Raw genomic sequence first — 13366 nt, 5'->3', positions numbered from 1 at the left:
GGATGGCTGACAGTACTCATTCACTGACATATGGCTGTATTTGTAGAATGTACCATGGCTATGCTACATGCCATCTGTGTGACGGCATGTGTCATGTATGTGAATTGGACATGCCACTCACAGGCTAATGTGTGATGCCAGTGCTACCCAGCATGCAGCAAATGTCTTGCTTATCCATCTTGGTGTCATCAGTGTGTGCTTTTTGCCTACCCTTCCAACTCATTGACAGTGCGTGCATGCCAGGGTTATAGTCATGTGGGACATGTGTAATTCATGTACTGGATCTCTGCCTTGTCAGGCCTATGTGTGTGCTATGGTGCTCATGCCTGTTTCCATTTGTTGTCTTTCATGTTTTTGCAGGTGATGACACACTTGATGCTGTTGAGGTGGAGGAGATGGTGCAGACACAGGAGGAATCTCAGTCACGACCGGGCACCAGTGGGGGACGTGGTGTTGTAGTGGGTGAAAACCCTTTGTTACTGCAGACCATACTGTCCAACCCACCTGCACCAAGGGTAGAACCCTCTATGGGGATGTCAGTGTTGGTTACTCTGCCTTTGGCGGTTACGGATGCAGGGTCACACTCCACAACATCTGATCCTGTTCCTGGGCCAGCAGATCAGAGGTGGAATGCAGTCCTGCAGCCTCAGGCAGTGCCAGCACAGCAAGGTGCAGATCGCCTTGCCCCAAACAGGTGTGGTGCCCGCCGACGCGGTGGTGGTACGCCACCAGGCAATACTGTATAGAGAACTCCATGTACGGTATGGCAACCCAACAGGCAGCATCAGTTGAAATGATGGCTCAGGCAATGGAGAGGGTGGCCACTTCCATTATCCCCCCTGAAAGGCAGATGGACCAACAACAGCAGGCAACAGACTCCATTTGCCAATTACACAGGGAAGACATGTTGGCGTCCAACAGGGACCGACGGGCGGCACTGGAGACTCTGCGGGAAGCCATTTCTATAGAATCACAGGGCCACAGGGAAGCCCTGAGGGTAGAACTCCATAACCTCAGGGAGACTCTTGTTGAACTTAAGGCTTCCACAAATTTGAGGACAGAACAGCAGCTGGAGCAGCTCACACGTTCGCTCTCAGCTGAGCTGCAGGCAACTCGGGAGGAGATCCGGGCATCACGGGAGGCCATGCGTGCAGAAATGCAGGCAACCCGTCAGGTGCTGCATGGGGATCTCCGTACTATCATCCTCCAGAACAAGACCTTCCACACCCGCATGCTTTCTGCCATGGAGGACCATACCAGGGCTTTGCGTGGGCTGCCTCCCATAGCACCACCACCTCCAGATGCAGCAGCACAGGGTGATGAGAGCGACAGCAGCACTTCTCCCACAGTAGTGTAGCCGTGCAGGCCATGAGCCCATGGAGGTGTTATTTTTCTCGCAACATCCACACAGGTGGGTGTTGGTGTGCACCCTGTCCTCGGACCTCCTGGGTGGCCTCCCCCCCTCCAATGGCCCCCACATGGCCATTTTTGATTATTTTTTTTTACAGTGTGTTGCCTTGTGTGGCTCCCGTGGACATCCACTGTGTATTCCGGCTGGACACATGCAGGCTTGTCCTGTGTTTGGGTTAGATGCTTGGGTTCTGGAGTTGGAAGGGGTTGATGTGCTGGCTTATTTAGGTTGTATGAATTACATTACTTTGAGTTTGTACTGTCATATTTTGGCAATGATTCATGCTGTGTTGCTGTATTGTGTTGCTGGTAAGTATTTGGTCATGTGTGCTGTTTGTTATTGATTACTGGGAGCATATTGTCTGTGGCCTGTTTCCATTTGGGACAGTGCACTTTGTGACACTTGTGTCATGTGTTGTTCATTCCTTTGTTTGCTTTCACATTGCAGGACATGCCATGGTGTTTTGGGTGAAGGAGATGGGGAGGGATTGGGTGACATGGCGCTATTTTCATGTTGTATTTTGCAAGGTGGTAGTCATTCATGCAGCATAAATGTGTGTCTTTTTGTGACACAGCATTGGTTGTCTTTGGGTAGGTAGGGATGCACACAATGTAACACTTCCAGGTGACCAATCTCAGGCTGGTATGGCTGTGACAGTTGACTGTCCCTTATTTCATCATCATTGATTGTCAGCTGGTATGTGCCAGGGCTGTGTGCACTCCACAGGGGTGTGATTTTAGGTGAAGTAATTAGCCACCAGCTGCGTACGGGCTGCCTCACCACGTGCCCTTTCCCCCCATGCGCAGCGGCCGTGCTTGTGGTTGGGGATGTGGGGGTACCACCATGTCCACCGGCAGGCCCCGGCATGTTGCAACGTTGTGCTGGACACTGGCTGCCACTATGATCATGCACGCTACTGGGGGCGCGTATATCAGCTGCCCACCAGAGCGGTCAAAGGAGCAAAAGTGTGACTTGAGCACTCCGAATGTGCGCTCCACTGTGCCCCAGGTTGCAATATGGGCTGTGTTGTATCTTACCTCGGGTGGTGTGGTGGGGTTCCGAATTGGCGTCATCATGTGGGTGCTCAGAGGGTAGGCACTATCCCCTGGGGAGGTGATGATGGGTATCATTAGTGGGGTTGTGACATTACTCAGTATCTGACATGCATGCATGTGCAGGGGCATTTATACTCACCAAGCAGCCATGTATCGCCATGCCGCCCAGCTTCTAGGTCCCGGTTTAGGGTTGACATTCTGTAAATGAAACTGTCATGGGTGGACCCTGGATAGTTGGCATATACTGAGGTGATGATTCCCTTGGCATCACATACTACCTGCACGTTGATGGAATGCCAGTGCTTGCGGTTTCTGTAGATGTGCTCAGTTGCCCTGGGAGGACGTAGAGTCAGATGGGTGCAGTCAATGGCACCTAGCACTTTGGAGAAGTGTGCCACCCCGTAAATATCCTGGACGACAGCCTGCTTTCTGCAGGTGTTCTGGGCAGGTATATGTGCCTGCGGACTGATGGGCGTGCAGTCATGATGGGCAACACCTGGTGCAGGCAGCGTGACTGCGTGGCCTGTGACACCCCCCCCCACTATGGCACTTGTCCGCTGAAATGAACCAGTGGCCAAGAAGTGCACTACATTGAGCACCTTTTCCAAGGGGCTCAGTGCTTGGGAGCACAGGGTGGGTGATGTGAGGTCATCCTCCCACTCACTCACCAGGTCACTCTAGTCTTCCCTAACCTCACCCGGAACCTTAGTTTGCAGACGCATGTCAGCACTATGGGGATGTCTGAAGCCCTGCTCAGAGACATCCAGGCAAAGAAGATCTTTTCATTTCTCTATATAGCACTTTACTCTCTACTACATTTTTGCAGCACGATTCCACAATTGGGAGGTATACAAGGCTAGTGGATCTATCAGTGTATATTTGGAAATGTGCCCTTTGTTTCAGATTTCATTGTGTGATACTTCTCATTAGTGATGTTTGTGGGAGGGGCAGGATTTATATTGTGGTTATTTTGCCTGTGCTTGAATGTATGGTGAGGTAGGGCTGGAGAGTGATTACAGGCACCCCAGGATGATGGCTATAATCTCAGCCTAGTGCTGCACATGGAACCTACTTGAATTCTCATTTCCTCCTGATACCTATTACATTTCTTTACATTTAGTTTCCCTTATTGAGGGACGCCTACATTGACCCCAATGTTCTTTTTGTTACCATTCTTTGACTCTCTTTCCTCTTTTTATTTGTTGTCCACTCCCTATTGCGCTCTCTCTCTCTCACTCTACAATTCAACACCATTTGGCTTATGAACTCCTTTTGCCCTGTCCTTCACTTTTCATCTTCAGGTCACCCACATATCTTACTATTTCTAAAACATCCTCCGAATGATAAATGTTATGTGGCAGGTCTTCTTAGCCTCGCCTTCTCTTCTAACATAGCCGATCTCTGCCTTTTCCATTATGTGCTCACTTTCATTTCTTTAGCTTTAAACCTCTTTCTGAAGAGATGCAGATCCGTCAAAACATTCAAACCTCTGAATTATTAGAGTATACAAACCAATTTACAAATGATGCTCACAGCTCATTCATTTCCTGAACCCTGCAATGATAACGGGGCTGAACGTGTGGTCCGTTCTTCTATAGTATTATCAGCGTCCCATGTTTCACTACCCACAAACATGTCCCAATCCACAAATATATTTGTCCAAGTTTGCAAAGCAAAATTAACTAAACTATTCTGAAGTCCAACTAGCTCTGGTTGTCAAATCCTAACTTTATATGTGCTTTCTGGTACAAAATCCACAATTCTGTCTACGCACTAAGCAAACTAAGTCTAAGGTTGAACTCACAGGTAGAGCTGTTTTGGGATAAGAAACCAATTAAAGGAACATAAAAGTAATAACTCAAAGCCATGGTTGCTGAATAAAAAACGATTTGGTATGAACTCCACTAAGTATTTTTACTGCTTTATCTTTTACATTCTCAAAGGTGGAATCACACCAATAACACCTACATCCAGTGCATCACTTAAGCCCAATGTGGTCCTTTAAAAGTCCTCAAAATAGAATGGTTTGCAAACATTAGGCTGAATGAAGTCAAAAACTGCCATGATTTTTATTGTACATCTCCCAGAGTCAGATTGGGCCTTTCACATATTCATTTGCTACTTTGTTTAACAAGAAGGCATGAGAATTCTACTTGTCTTCTGACCTAAGAATTGTTGATGAAACCAAACTCACACGTCTGTTTAGGCTAGTAGAAGAGACAGGAAAAGCTTCATTTGTATAATAGGACAAAGACCAGACAACACATATTCATTTGTACCAGAATACACATCAACAACTTGATCCGTCTTCCATATCTCCAACTTGGAATGTCACCATCAGGAGACGAATACGAAACTTAATAAAAACCTTCCTGAGTTGTGAATCTTAGACCTGTCCAGCTGGAAAAAGGCCTTCCACCACATTGAGTTCATTCAGACCTCTACATGACAGCCCGTACTCGACACAGATGACCATTGAACAGATCCCATGATGGCTCCCTCTGAACTGTCCCGCTGAAGGGGCTTACCCACCCCATCTTTCTCAACACCTCCTGACATTCCTGCACAATGACCACTTTGAACGTTCTGGTCCATACCAATTCACATCACATGCCTACAAAGGTCCTTGGCATGAAAATGTGCAACACAGCAGGTTTGAGTTCCAGTTCGTGCATTATAAATAAACACAACATGGAGACAGGCAGGCATTACTAGGAGCCAACGGTTAGTCCATTCAAAATACAATTGTAATTTAGTTTAGTTTAGTTTAGTTTAGTTTATTATTTGTATAGCGCCGCCTGGCCCTAGGGCATCCAGGCGCTTGCGATGAATACAACAAGAATAATGAGTACAACAAGAATAATGCAGCAGAAATGTACAAATCGATTACATATTTACAAATTTACAGTCTTGGTGCATGCTAGTGAGGTAGGGCTAGGCAGTTTCTTTGGATAGAAGCCAAGTTTTGGTGTTGTGTCTAAATCTGTGAAAGGACGGTTCTGATCTCAGCTCGAGTGGAAGTGAATTCCAAAGTTTGGAGGCAAGCACGGGGAAGCTGGAGCCACCTGCTTTTTGGAGCTTAAATCTTGGGATATTTAAGCAGTGTGTTTGAGCTGATCTGGTAGGGCGCGCTGGGGTGTGGTGCTTGAGGTTGTCGGATAGGTATCTGGGTGCTTGGTTAGCTAGGCATTTGTGTGTGAGTGAGATGGTTTTATATTCAATTCTTTGTGGTATGGATAGCCAATGGCAGGTGCGTCTGGCGTCCGAGATGTGTTCATGTTTGGGTATGTTCAGGGCTGCTCGCAGGGCGTTGTTTTGTATGACTTGTAGTTTGTTGATGTTTTTCTGACTGGTTCCCAAGTATAGCGCATTGCAGTAGTCAACTTTGGAAAGGACTAGCGCTCTGGCTAAGGTGATGCAGTTGGATGGTGAGAGGTAAGGTCTGCTGGCATTGATGAGTTTACAGGTGTAAGCAGTGGCTGATGAGATGGAATTGATCTGTCTTGTCAGTGTGAGGGAGGAGTCGAGGTAGATTCCTAGGGTTTTGACGCTGTTAGAGACGATGATGTTATTGCCGTCTATAGTGAATGCTTGATAGAGTTTGTCGAGTTTATTAAGTCTGGGTTTGGAACCTAGGAGAAGAAGCTCGGTCTTGTCGTCATTAAGGCATAGGCCATGCTTGGCCATCCATTCTTGGATAATGGAATAAATGTTGTTGAGAGCAGTGAGGTCGGTGGAGTAGCCGCCTGTTAAAGGGATCAGTATTTGGGTGTCATCTGCGTAGTTGGTGTAGATGACACCCAAGCGGTCCAGTATGTCAAAGAGGGGTTTCGTGAATACATTGTATAGAGTGGGGGAGACGCAGGAGCCCTGGGGGACACCGCAAGTGACTGGGGCTGGGATGGCAGAGGCTGTGGGTGCGAAGACTCTCATGGATCTGTTGTTAAGGAAGGAATGGATCCATGCGTTGGCGTTATCTGAAAATTTGGCTGCTGAGGATAGATGTTTGCAGAGGATGTCGTGGTTGACCAGGTCGAAGGCGGCCGATAAGTCAAGGAGGAGAAGGAGGGCTAGTTTACCATTGTCTTTAATGTTGTCCATCTGTGTCTTAAGGTCAATCAGGACGGTCTCAGTGCCGTGTTTGGGGCGGAATCCTGATTGTCTGAGTCCTAGTAAGTTATTTTTCTCAAGGTGGTTCTGTATCTGGAGATAGGCAGCTCTGTCGAGGATTTTTAGTAGGAAGGGTACAGTCGTTATGGGTCTGTAGTTGGTGGGGACATTAGGGTCAAGGGTGGGCTTCTTAAGTAAAGGAAGAACCCAGGAGTCCTTGAGGTTGTTGGGCACTATGTTGGAGGTGAAAGATGCGTTGATGAGGGAGGTGATGAAGGGAGCAAGTTGTTTGGCTGCATCTTTAATGATAGCGGCTGGGCAAGTATCGCCTTGGCATTTGGACGGTTTAAGAGAGTAGATTATTTCTTCAACCTCTTTAATGGTTATGGTGGAAAACTCAAAGAGGTTATTGTCATCATTTTGGGGGGTGGTGTGGGTGTGTGTAGAGGGGGTGATGTTATCGGAGAGGGTGAGGCTTTCTTTCTTTGTCAGGATTTTGGCTTGTAGCGTGGCAATTTTGCCTAGGAGTGCTTCCTGGATGTTCGTGCACCAGTGGATGTCTTTGTTGCAAGTGTCTGGAATGGGGGAGGGTGATTCGAGTTCTCTCAGGATATTGAAGAGCTCTTTGGTGTTAGATTTGGCGTTGCTGATTCTTTCATTGTACATGTTTTTTTTAGACTGGATGATGGCTGATTTATAGATGTTCGATGCCAGTGCGTAGGATGTCCTATTAATAGTGGATGGTGACTGTTTCCATGCTAATTCAGCTTGTCTTTTGGATTTGCGGAGTGTTTTTAGTTAGGGGGTGAACCAGGAATTGAGGTGTGCTCGTGGTTTGGCTTTCCGAAGCTTGAGTGGTGCTATGGTGTTTATGGCCTTAAGGATAGTTGTGTTGTATAACTCTACTAGTTCAGTAGGGTTGGTCATGGTGGGTGAGAAGTCGATGATGGGTTGGAGTAGCGGGAGGAGTTTCTCTAGTGTGATATTTTTGTTGTTTCTTGTGAGTGTGGGTGGGGCATTGGAGGAGGGCACTGGTGTTTGAGTGCCTTTGTTGATGGTGAAGGTAATAAGGTGGTGATCGGTCCAGGCGCATGGAGTGTTGGAGAGGATGGTAGTGTTGCAATTGAGGTCAGCTATCCAGTCAAGGATGCGGCCTTTGTTGTGTGTGGGTTGTGCGATATGGTGGGTGAGTCCTAATTCTGAAATAGTGTTGGCGATAGTGTGAGCTTTGTCATCTTAATGTGTCCTCTGTGAAGAGAGACTGTTAGTTTAGAGAGAAAACATCAATTCAATTACATAGAATTGATTTTAGCAGCATAACACATTAAGAAAGACATAAGAAAATGATCTGCACCCATACTACTGGTTTCGATTATATTTGATGGAAATTGATTACTCTCAAATATTGGACCGTTTTTTGATGGCTATATCGATGGGATGACTTGTTCAAATTCCCAGGCACAGAACTATATCACTTATGCTCCTCAAAAAGTCAAGTTAAGGTCCCAATCTCTCTATATCTCAGTAATCATTTCATTCTTAAAAGCACGATTTTCAATATGTTTGTTAAATCGATTTGTCGAAATCATTGGCCCACCCTTCATCTGTAGGAGTTCTTTTCTCTAAACTGGTCCAACCGATTAAACTGCTTTGTTAATTTTGGAAACCTTTTTTCAGCTTTTTCCAATGTTTTCCCCAAACATTTTCCAGTCACTCCCAGGTCTTTTCTACATGTGAGGAAAGAGGGATTCTCAGAACAAATTAACTAAAAGACTTGCGGGATATACTGCTTTTGAGTTTGCCTATCTAGTAGTGTGTTAACTGCTGTGACCATATTATTTGTGTGCATGTATTGATGTGTTCTGCAGAGTGATTCATTCTTATTTTCAGGTGGCTCAAAGACCTTTGGGATGGGTACATTCAGGGAAGATGGGGAACACAGTAGGTCACCCCTTACAACAGCAAACATTAGCCTAAAGGATGGCATATTGGATTATCTTACCCTTTATAGACGTCCTCAGTATGTGCTACGGGCTTAGTAAGCCCTATTAAAGGGAAGGTGCCACCCGATAGTGTGCAGCTGAACTGCATTCACATAGATTGCGTTATGTTTATATCCCCACAAGCCACATCTGAATTGCTGTTTTACGATGTCTGGTGGTAGAGAGTGGGCAAATGACCCCTGGAGCTTATTTAATGTATTTATTTGTATTTATATCTAGCGCCGAAAGCCTGCAGGCACTGGGGCGTCATGGTAACATCAACACCAAAAGACGAACATAGAAGATGGGACAGAAAGCAGCAAGGTTAAGTCATGATTTCCATCAGAGGAGGCATTGGGGAAGTGAGTTCCAAAGTTTGGCTGAGAGGACAGGGAAAGGTTTACCCTGGAAACTTAACATGGAAGTGAGTATTTCAGATCGCTCACAAATCTTAAACAATCTGTATCCAGCCTACTTTAAGTTGGAGGTGTGAGAGAGCAGATGGGGCAGCCCCTGTTTTGTACAGGTGTACCTCCAAACCAGACTAGGAATCAAAGAGCAAGACTATTTCTGACTCCATTTCGAGGACCTTTCTGGAAAAGGCATACCAAGGCCATTTGTGACTGTGTTGAATTTTTGGTGGTCATGCCTGTAAACATGGCTACCGGCTTTCATAGAATTGTCCCTATTATGACGGATCTCAGATAATTGCAGCTCATGTAGGACATACGTGGCCGGTGAACACAGAGCATCACAATACATTTGCGTTTCGAAAACATGTTTGACTGAGCTAGACGGAGGCCATTTTGACTTCACAGGTCTCCCAAACACAATGGTTGCACTCAAGATCCAATTAATTTAATATGAAAGTAAACGTCAAAGACACAGAGGAGTTACCTGCCAGGTAAAAAGATCATGACATGTTAGCACACCACTTTAGAATATTAAAAAGGATACAGAGGCTAAATGTAAAACAGTTACCAATAAATGCTCAAGTTAAGGTGGCTACACAACCATAAAGGTGCAGTAAATATACTAAAAGCCCCAAAATTACTGACGTAACGTACTTAAATACACACTTAAATACCCTTATTAACTACTGACAACCTCATTTGCAGCATCGCAGATGGGATCTCAAGTGACATTATTGATGGCATTGCTCATATAATCATCAACATCACTAATGAGATTATTCAGAACACATAAAAGAACAGGCCAATCTTTGATGACATCATATATGTTATTGCTGATCATGCATGAATATCATTAACGACATCACTGACAACATATACAATTGAATATTTGCAAAACGTGTAGGCATGTATCTGGTTTTATTCATACTAGCTGGGAAGCAATGCGCTGTAGTATTACAAAACAATTAAAAGGCTAAAATATTAAGAGAACAGAAGCAACTCAGAGGGTACCAGGCCTGGGACACAGGTTGGGAGGTAAAAATGGACTGAGTCTGGATCCAGGCAGGACTGGAGCTGCTGGCCAGGTGGTTGTACAGCACTCCACACAGCAGTTCTTACAGCGATATGGCCCATTTTATAGATAGCTCCATCTTCGAACCACAGTGCTCGCATCATCGAACTGCTTTGACACTGCATCGCACAATGTGAGAAATTGCCATCTGGCAAGGGTGCACAGACCTGAATTTTTGATTTTTATCAACAAATAGAATGATGAAGGCAATTCTGTCTCGAAAAGGGGTAATCTGCTAACCAGATTCCCTCTTTCCCATCCACTCCATGCCAAAAGCATAGTACATTCGCTCTCTGATGCATCAATAGCCTGATCTGCGGCACCCGCTTTAGCAGTGGCACAGAATGGGTTTGAATGTCAGAAGGTGACCAATTGACAGCCGTAGAGACAGCCAAGTCCCTGCAACACCGAGGTGGGATTTAAGATATGCCCCACTGTACCCAAAACTAAGATGATCATGAGACGCCCATGCTGATGGCAGGGTAAACTATACATAAAAGATATTCCTAAATTGAGGCATAATGCATGGAGCTACTAATGATCACAACCGCCACATTCCAATTGATATTGCACATTTGTCAGCCCCTGTGAACCAGCTCCACTATGGAAGGTGATGTGTATTCAGGTCAGCCAGGTGTAATCTAGATTTGTCATAAAATCAGTATAGACCTTGATATGTTTCTGGAGAGTATTAGGTGTCCGACCACATATGCTAACGCAAGGAACAAATGGTTGCCAACCCGGGGGAAATCTGCGTTGGAGTCAACAAGGGCATTGTAGAGGCCCTTAATGTATAGGGTAAATAAAAAGGGAGCCAGAATGCAAACATTGGCGGACTCCTCTCTCAACTTCAAAGTACCTAGTGCATTGTCCCTACTCTCCGAAGCGAACACAAGCCCTAGTACCCTCAAACACAAGTTGCAGGGTCCTTATTAACCCAATTGGGCAACCCATGGGCACAAGCACCAACCTTGTCGAAGGTCAGTGCTTAGGTCCAGGAAGGCCAAATAGGTTCACCCTTTACAAAGACTGATTGCGCCCCTACCAGATACAAATTCGGGGCTTGATCCCAGGTCCCCACAACTGGTCTGAAGCCATATTGAATGTCTGTAAGCACCTAATGGGTTGGAATCCATTCCTCAATGCACCCAGTAAAATGTGGGCAAACATTTTCAAAGATGTTTCCAGGAGTGACATGGATCTGTAGGTCAGCGGACTCCCACAATCTCCATTTTTAAATATAGGATAAATGATGGCATTTTTCCATTAATGCAGGAGTTCTCCTGTTTGCAAAAAATGAATTGAAGCAGATTGTCAACAGTGACCCCACAGATAACCCCCTCCTCCCCGGTAAAGTTCCGCAGGAACCGCATCTGGGCCCGGGCCTCGAGTATGGGCTTGTTGGTAGATTGCATCCTCCACCTCCCTTAATGAGAACTGAATTGGTGGGCCCAGCTTTCCAACAATGGACTTAGTTGCAGGGTCCTCATACAGGGATGAGAAATGATCGACCCAAGCCTTGGCCTCCACATGTGTTTCCCTCAATGTCTGTTCTCCTCTTTGAGGGGATCCTGCTGCAACAAAGTCCCAAAACCTTTTGGAATCATTAGAAGAGACACAAATCAATAAATCCTCCAATGCCTGTTTTTCCAAAAACTCTTTCCTTGTCTTTACGGCAGTTTATAATCAGCCCTGGCGCTAATAAACTCCATGCTGCATCTATCTGGTTCTTTCAAGACCCTCAGCAATTTCTTCTTTGACATTTTATATTCCTTATTGAACAAGCTTTTCTCCCCACTTGTCTTACAATTGAAGTGATAATGCAAAATATTTGGTAGAGACCCTATCAATTCACCAAACTTTTTTATTATTTATTTGGGGATTCAGTAATGTCGAAAATTGGGAGAATTAAATGCAAGTTTAACGACACAACTTACTGTTGAAAGGACACAGGGTCACGTTTTGCCCATTTCAGTCTTCTTTTATGGTGTGATTGACCTCACACAGGTCCAGCTGAGGGAAAACGAGCAGGGTCATCTGAGAGCATTCCCACTGGAGACTAAGCCTTAGCGAGAATCGGTCACTGCAAATTTCCTTTACTACCCTAAAGTCTTATCAGTTTCCAATGTTGGACATGCATAAAATAATAGTCAATTGTAGACGACCCTTTTGTGTTTCTAAATATCCCTGCTCCTAGAACATCTGGTTTAATGCATCCATTTAAGGACCACAACCCCCATTCCAATAGCCATAAACCTACTTGTAGACCCTTTGGCATGCCCAATTATCCAACAGTGGTAGAATTTGAAACAGACTGTGCCTACAACTCAGCCAGCCAAAATAAAAGTGTGCAGTTAACGTTAGTTTTCACTGCCAAGGTATTTTTACAACCATGTAGCTCGACATAAGCATGGTGCAGACCTTGAAAGCAAATGTCTTGCGCAACCTCTGCCGAGAGAGGGGTCTCCCTTATGGCAGTAAGGTTAAGAAGGATGATTCACTAAAAAGCCTCCATGCTTTCAAGAACGCTAGGGGGGTGGAGGACTATCTGGGAACCAGCAGTGAACTGAATCCCCTAGTCCTATTGCCCATGCACCTGGGGGGGCATGGAAACGGCTAAGAAGAGCAACAGTGATAGCGCTATTTAGCATTCTCCCACCAGGCGGGCATGGTGGTCTCTCAAAGGTCACAACCTCCTGGAAGTCGCACTCATTTGTGGGTTCCTGTGCTTTGGCCAGGGCCCAAGGGCATCTCGCTCTGCTCAACCCTGACAAACTCTACCACCTGGAAGAACGGGTAGTAGCCCTGGGGAAACAGAAACAGCCCTGGCCGAGAAGAGGCATAGGAACTTTGTGATGCTGCGCAAAATGGATCTTGAAGCCTGGAAACAGGCCACAAAGACTTCCAGTGGAGAAGGAAGTATCTCCAGCGGTGGCTCCCAAGTAAAGCCTAGGCGCCTCTTGCACAAGGACTTAGTCCAACCGTATGAGATGGGGAAGGGCATTTTCGACTAGCTGGGAAAGCTGGAATTAGCATTCTATCTCCTGGAGGTGGAAGGAGAGTTGTGGGGTGCAGTCCTTATGAGTCGTCTAACGATGGTTGGAAATGAAGTAATTATTCAGTCGACTCCTAAAGAGAGGCCATCCTATTCCAAGATGAAGGCTATCATCATCCGAAATTTCTGCAAGACCCAGAAAAATACCTCATGAGCTTTAGAGAGCTCAACAAAAAGGGGTGTCAAACCTTCAAGGTGTTTACACATCAATGCTTGAAATATCTCAGTGGTTGGTTCACAGGTTACAAAGTTGATGCATGTTTAATCT

The sequence above is a fragment of the Ambystoma mexicanum genome, chromosome 12 (genome assembly GCF_040938575.1).
Source record: "Ambystoma mexicanum isolate Mex_15411 chromosome 12, UKY_AmexF1_1, whole genome shotgun sequence".
Taxonomy (NCBI): domain Eukaryota; kingdom Metazoa; phylum Chordata; class Amphibia; order Caudata; family Ambystomatidae; genus Ambystoma; species Ambystoma mexicanum.
The sequence above is the reverse complement of the archived record's forward strand: the minus strand, read 5'-3'. Positions refer to the sequence as shown.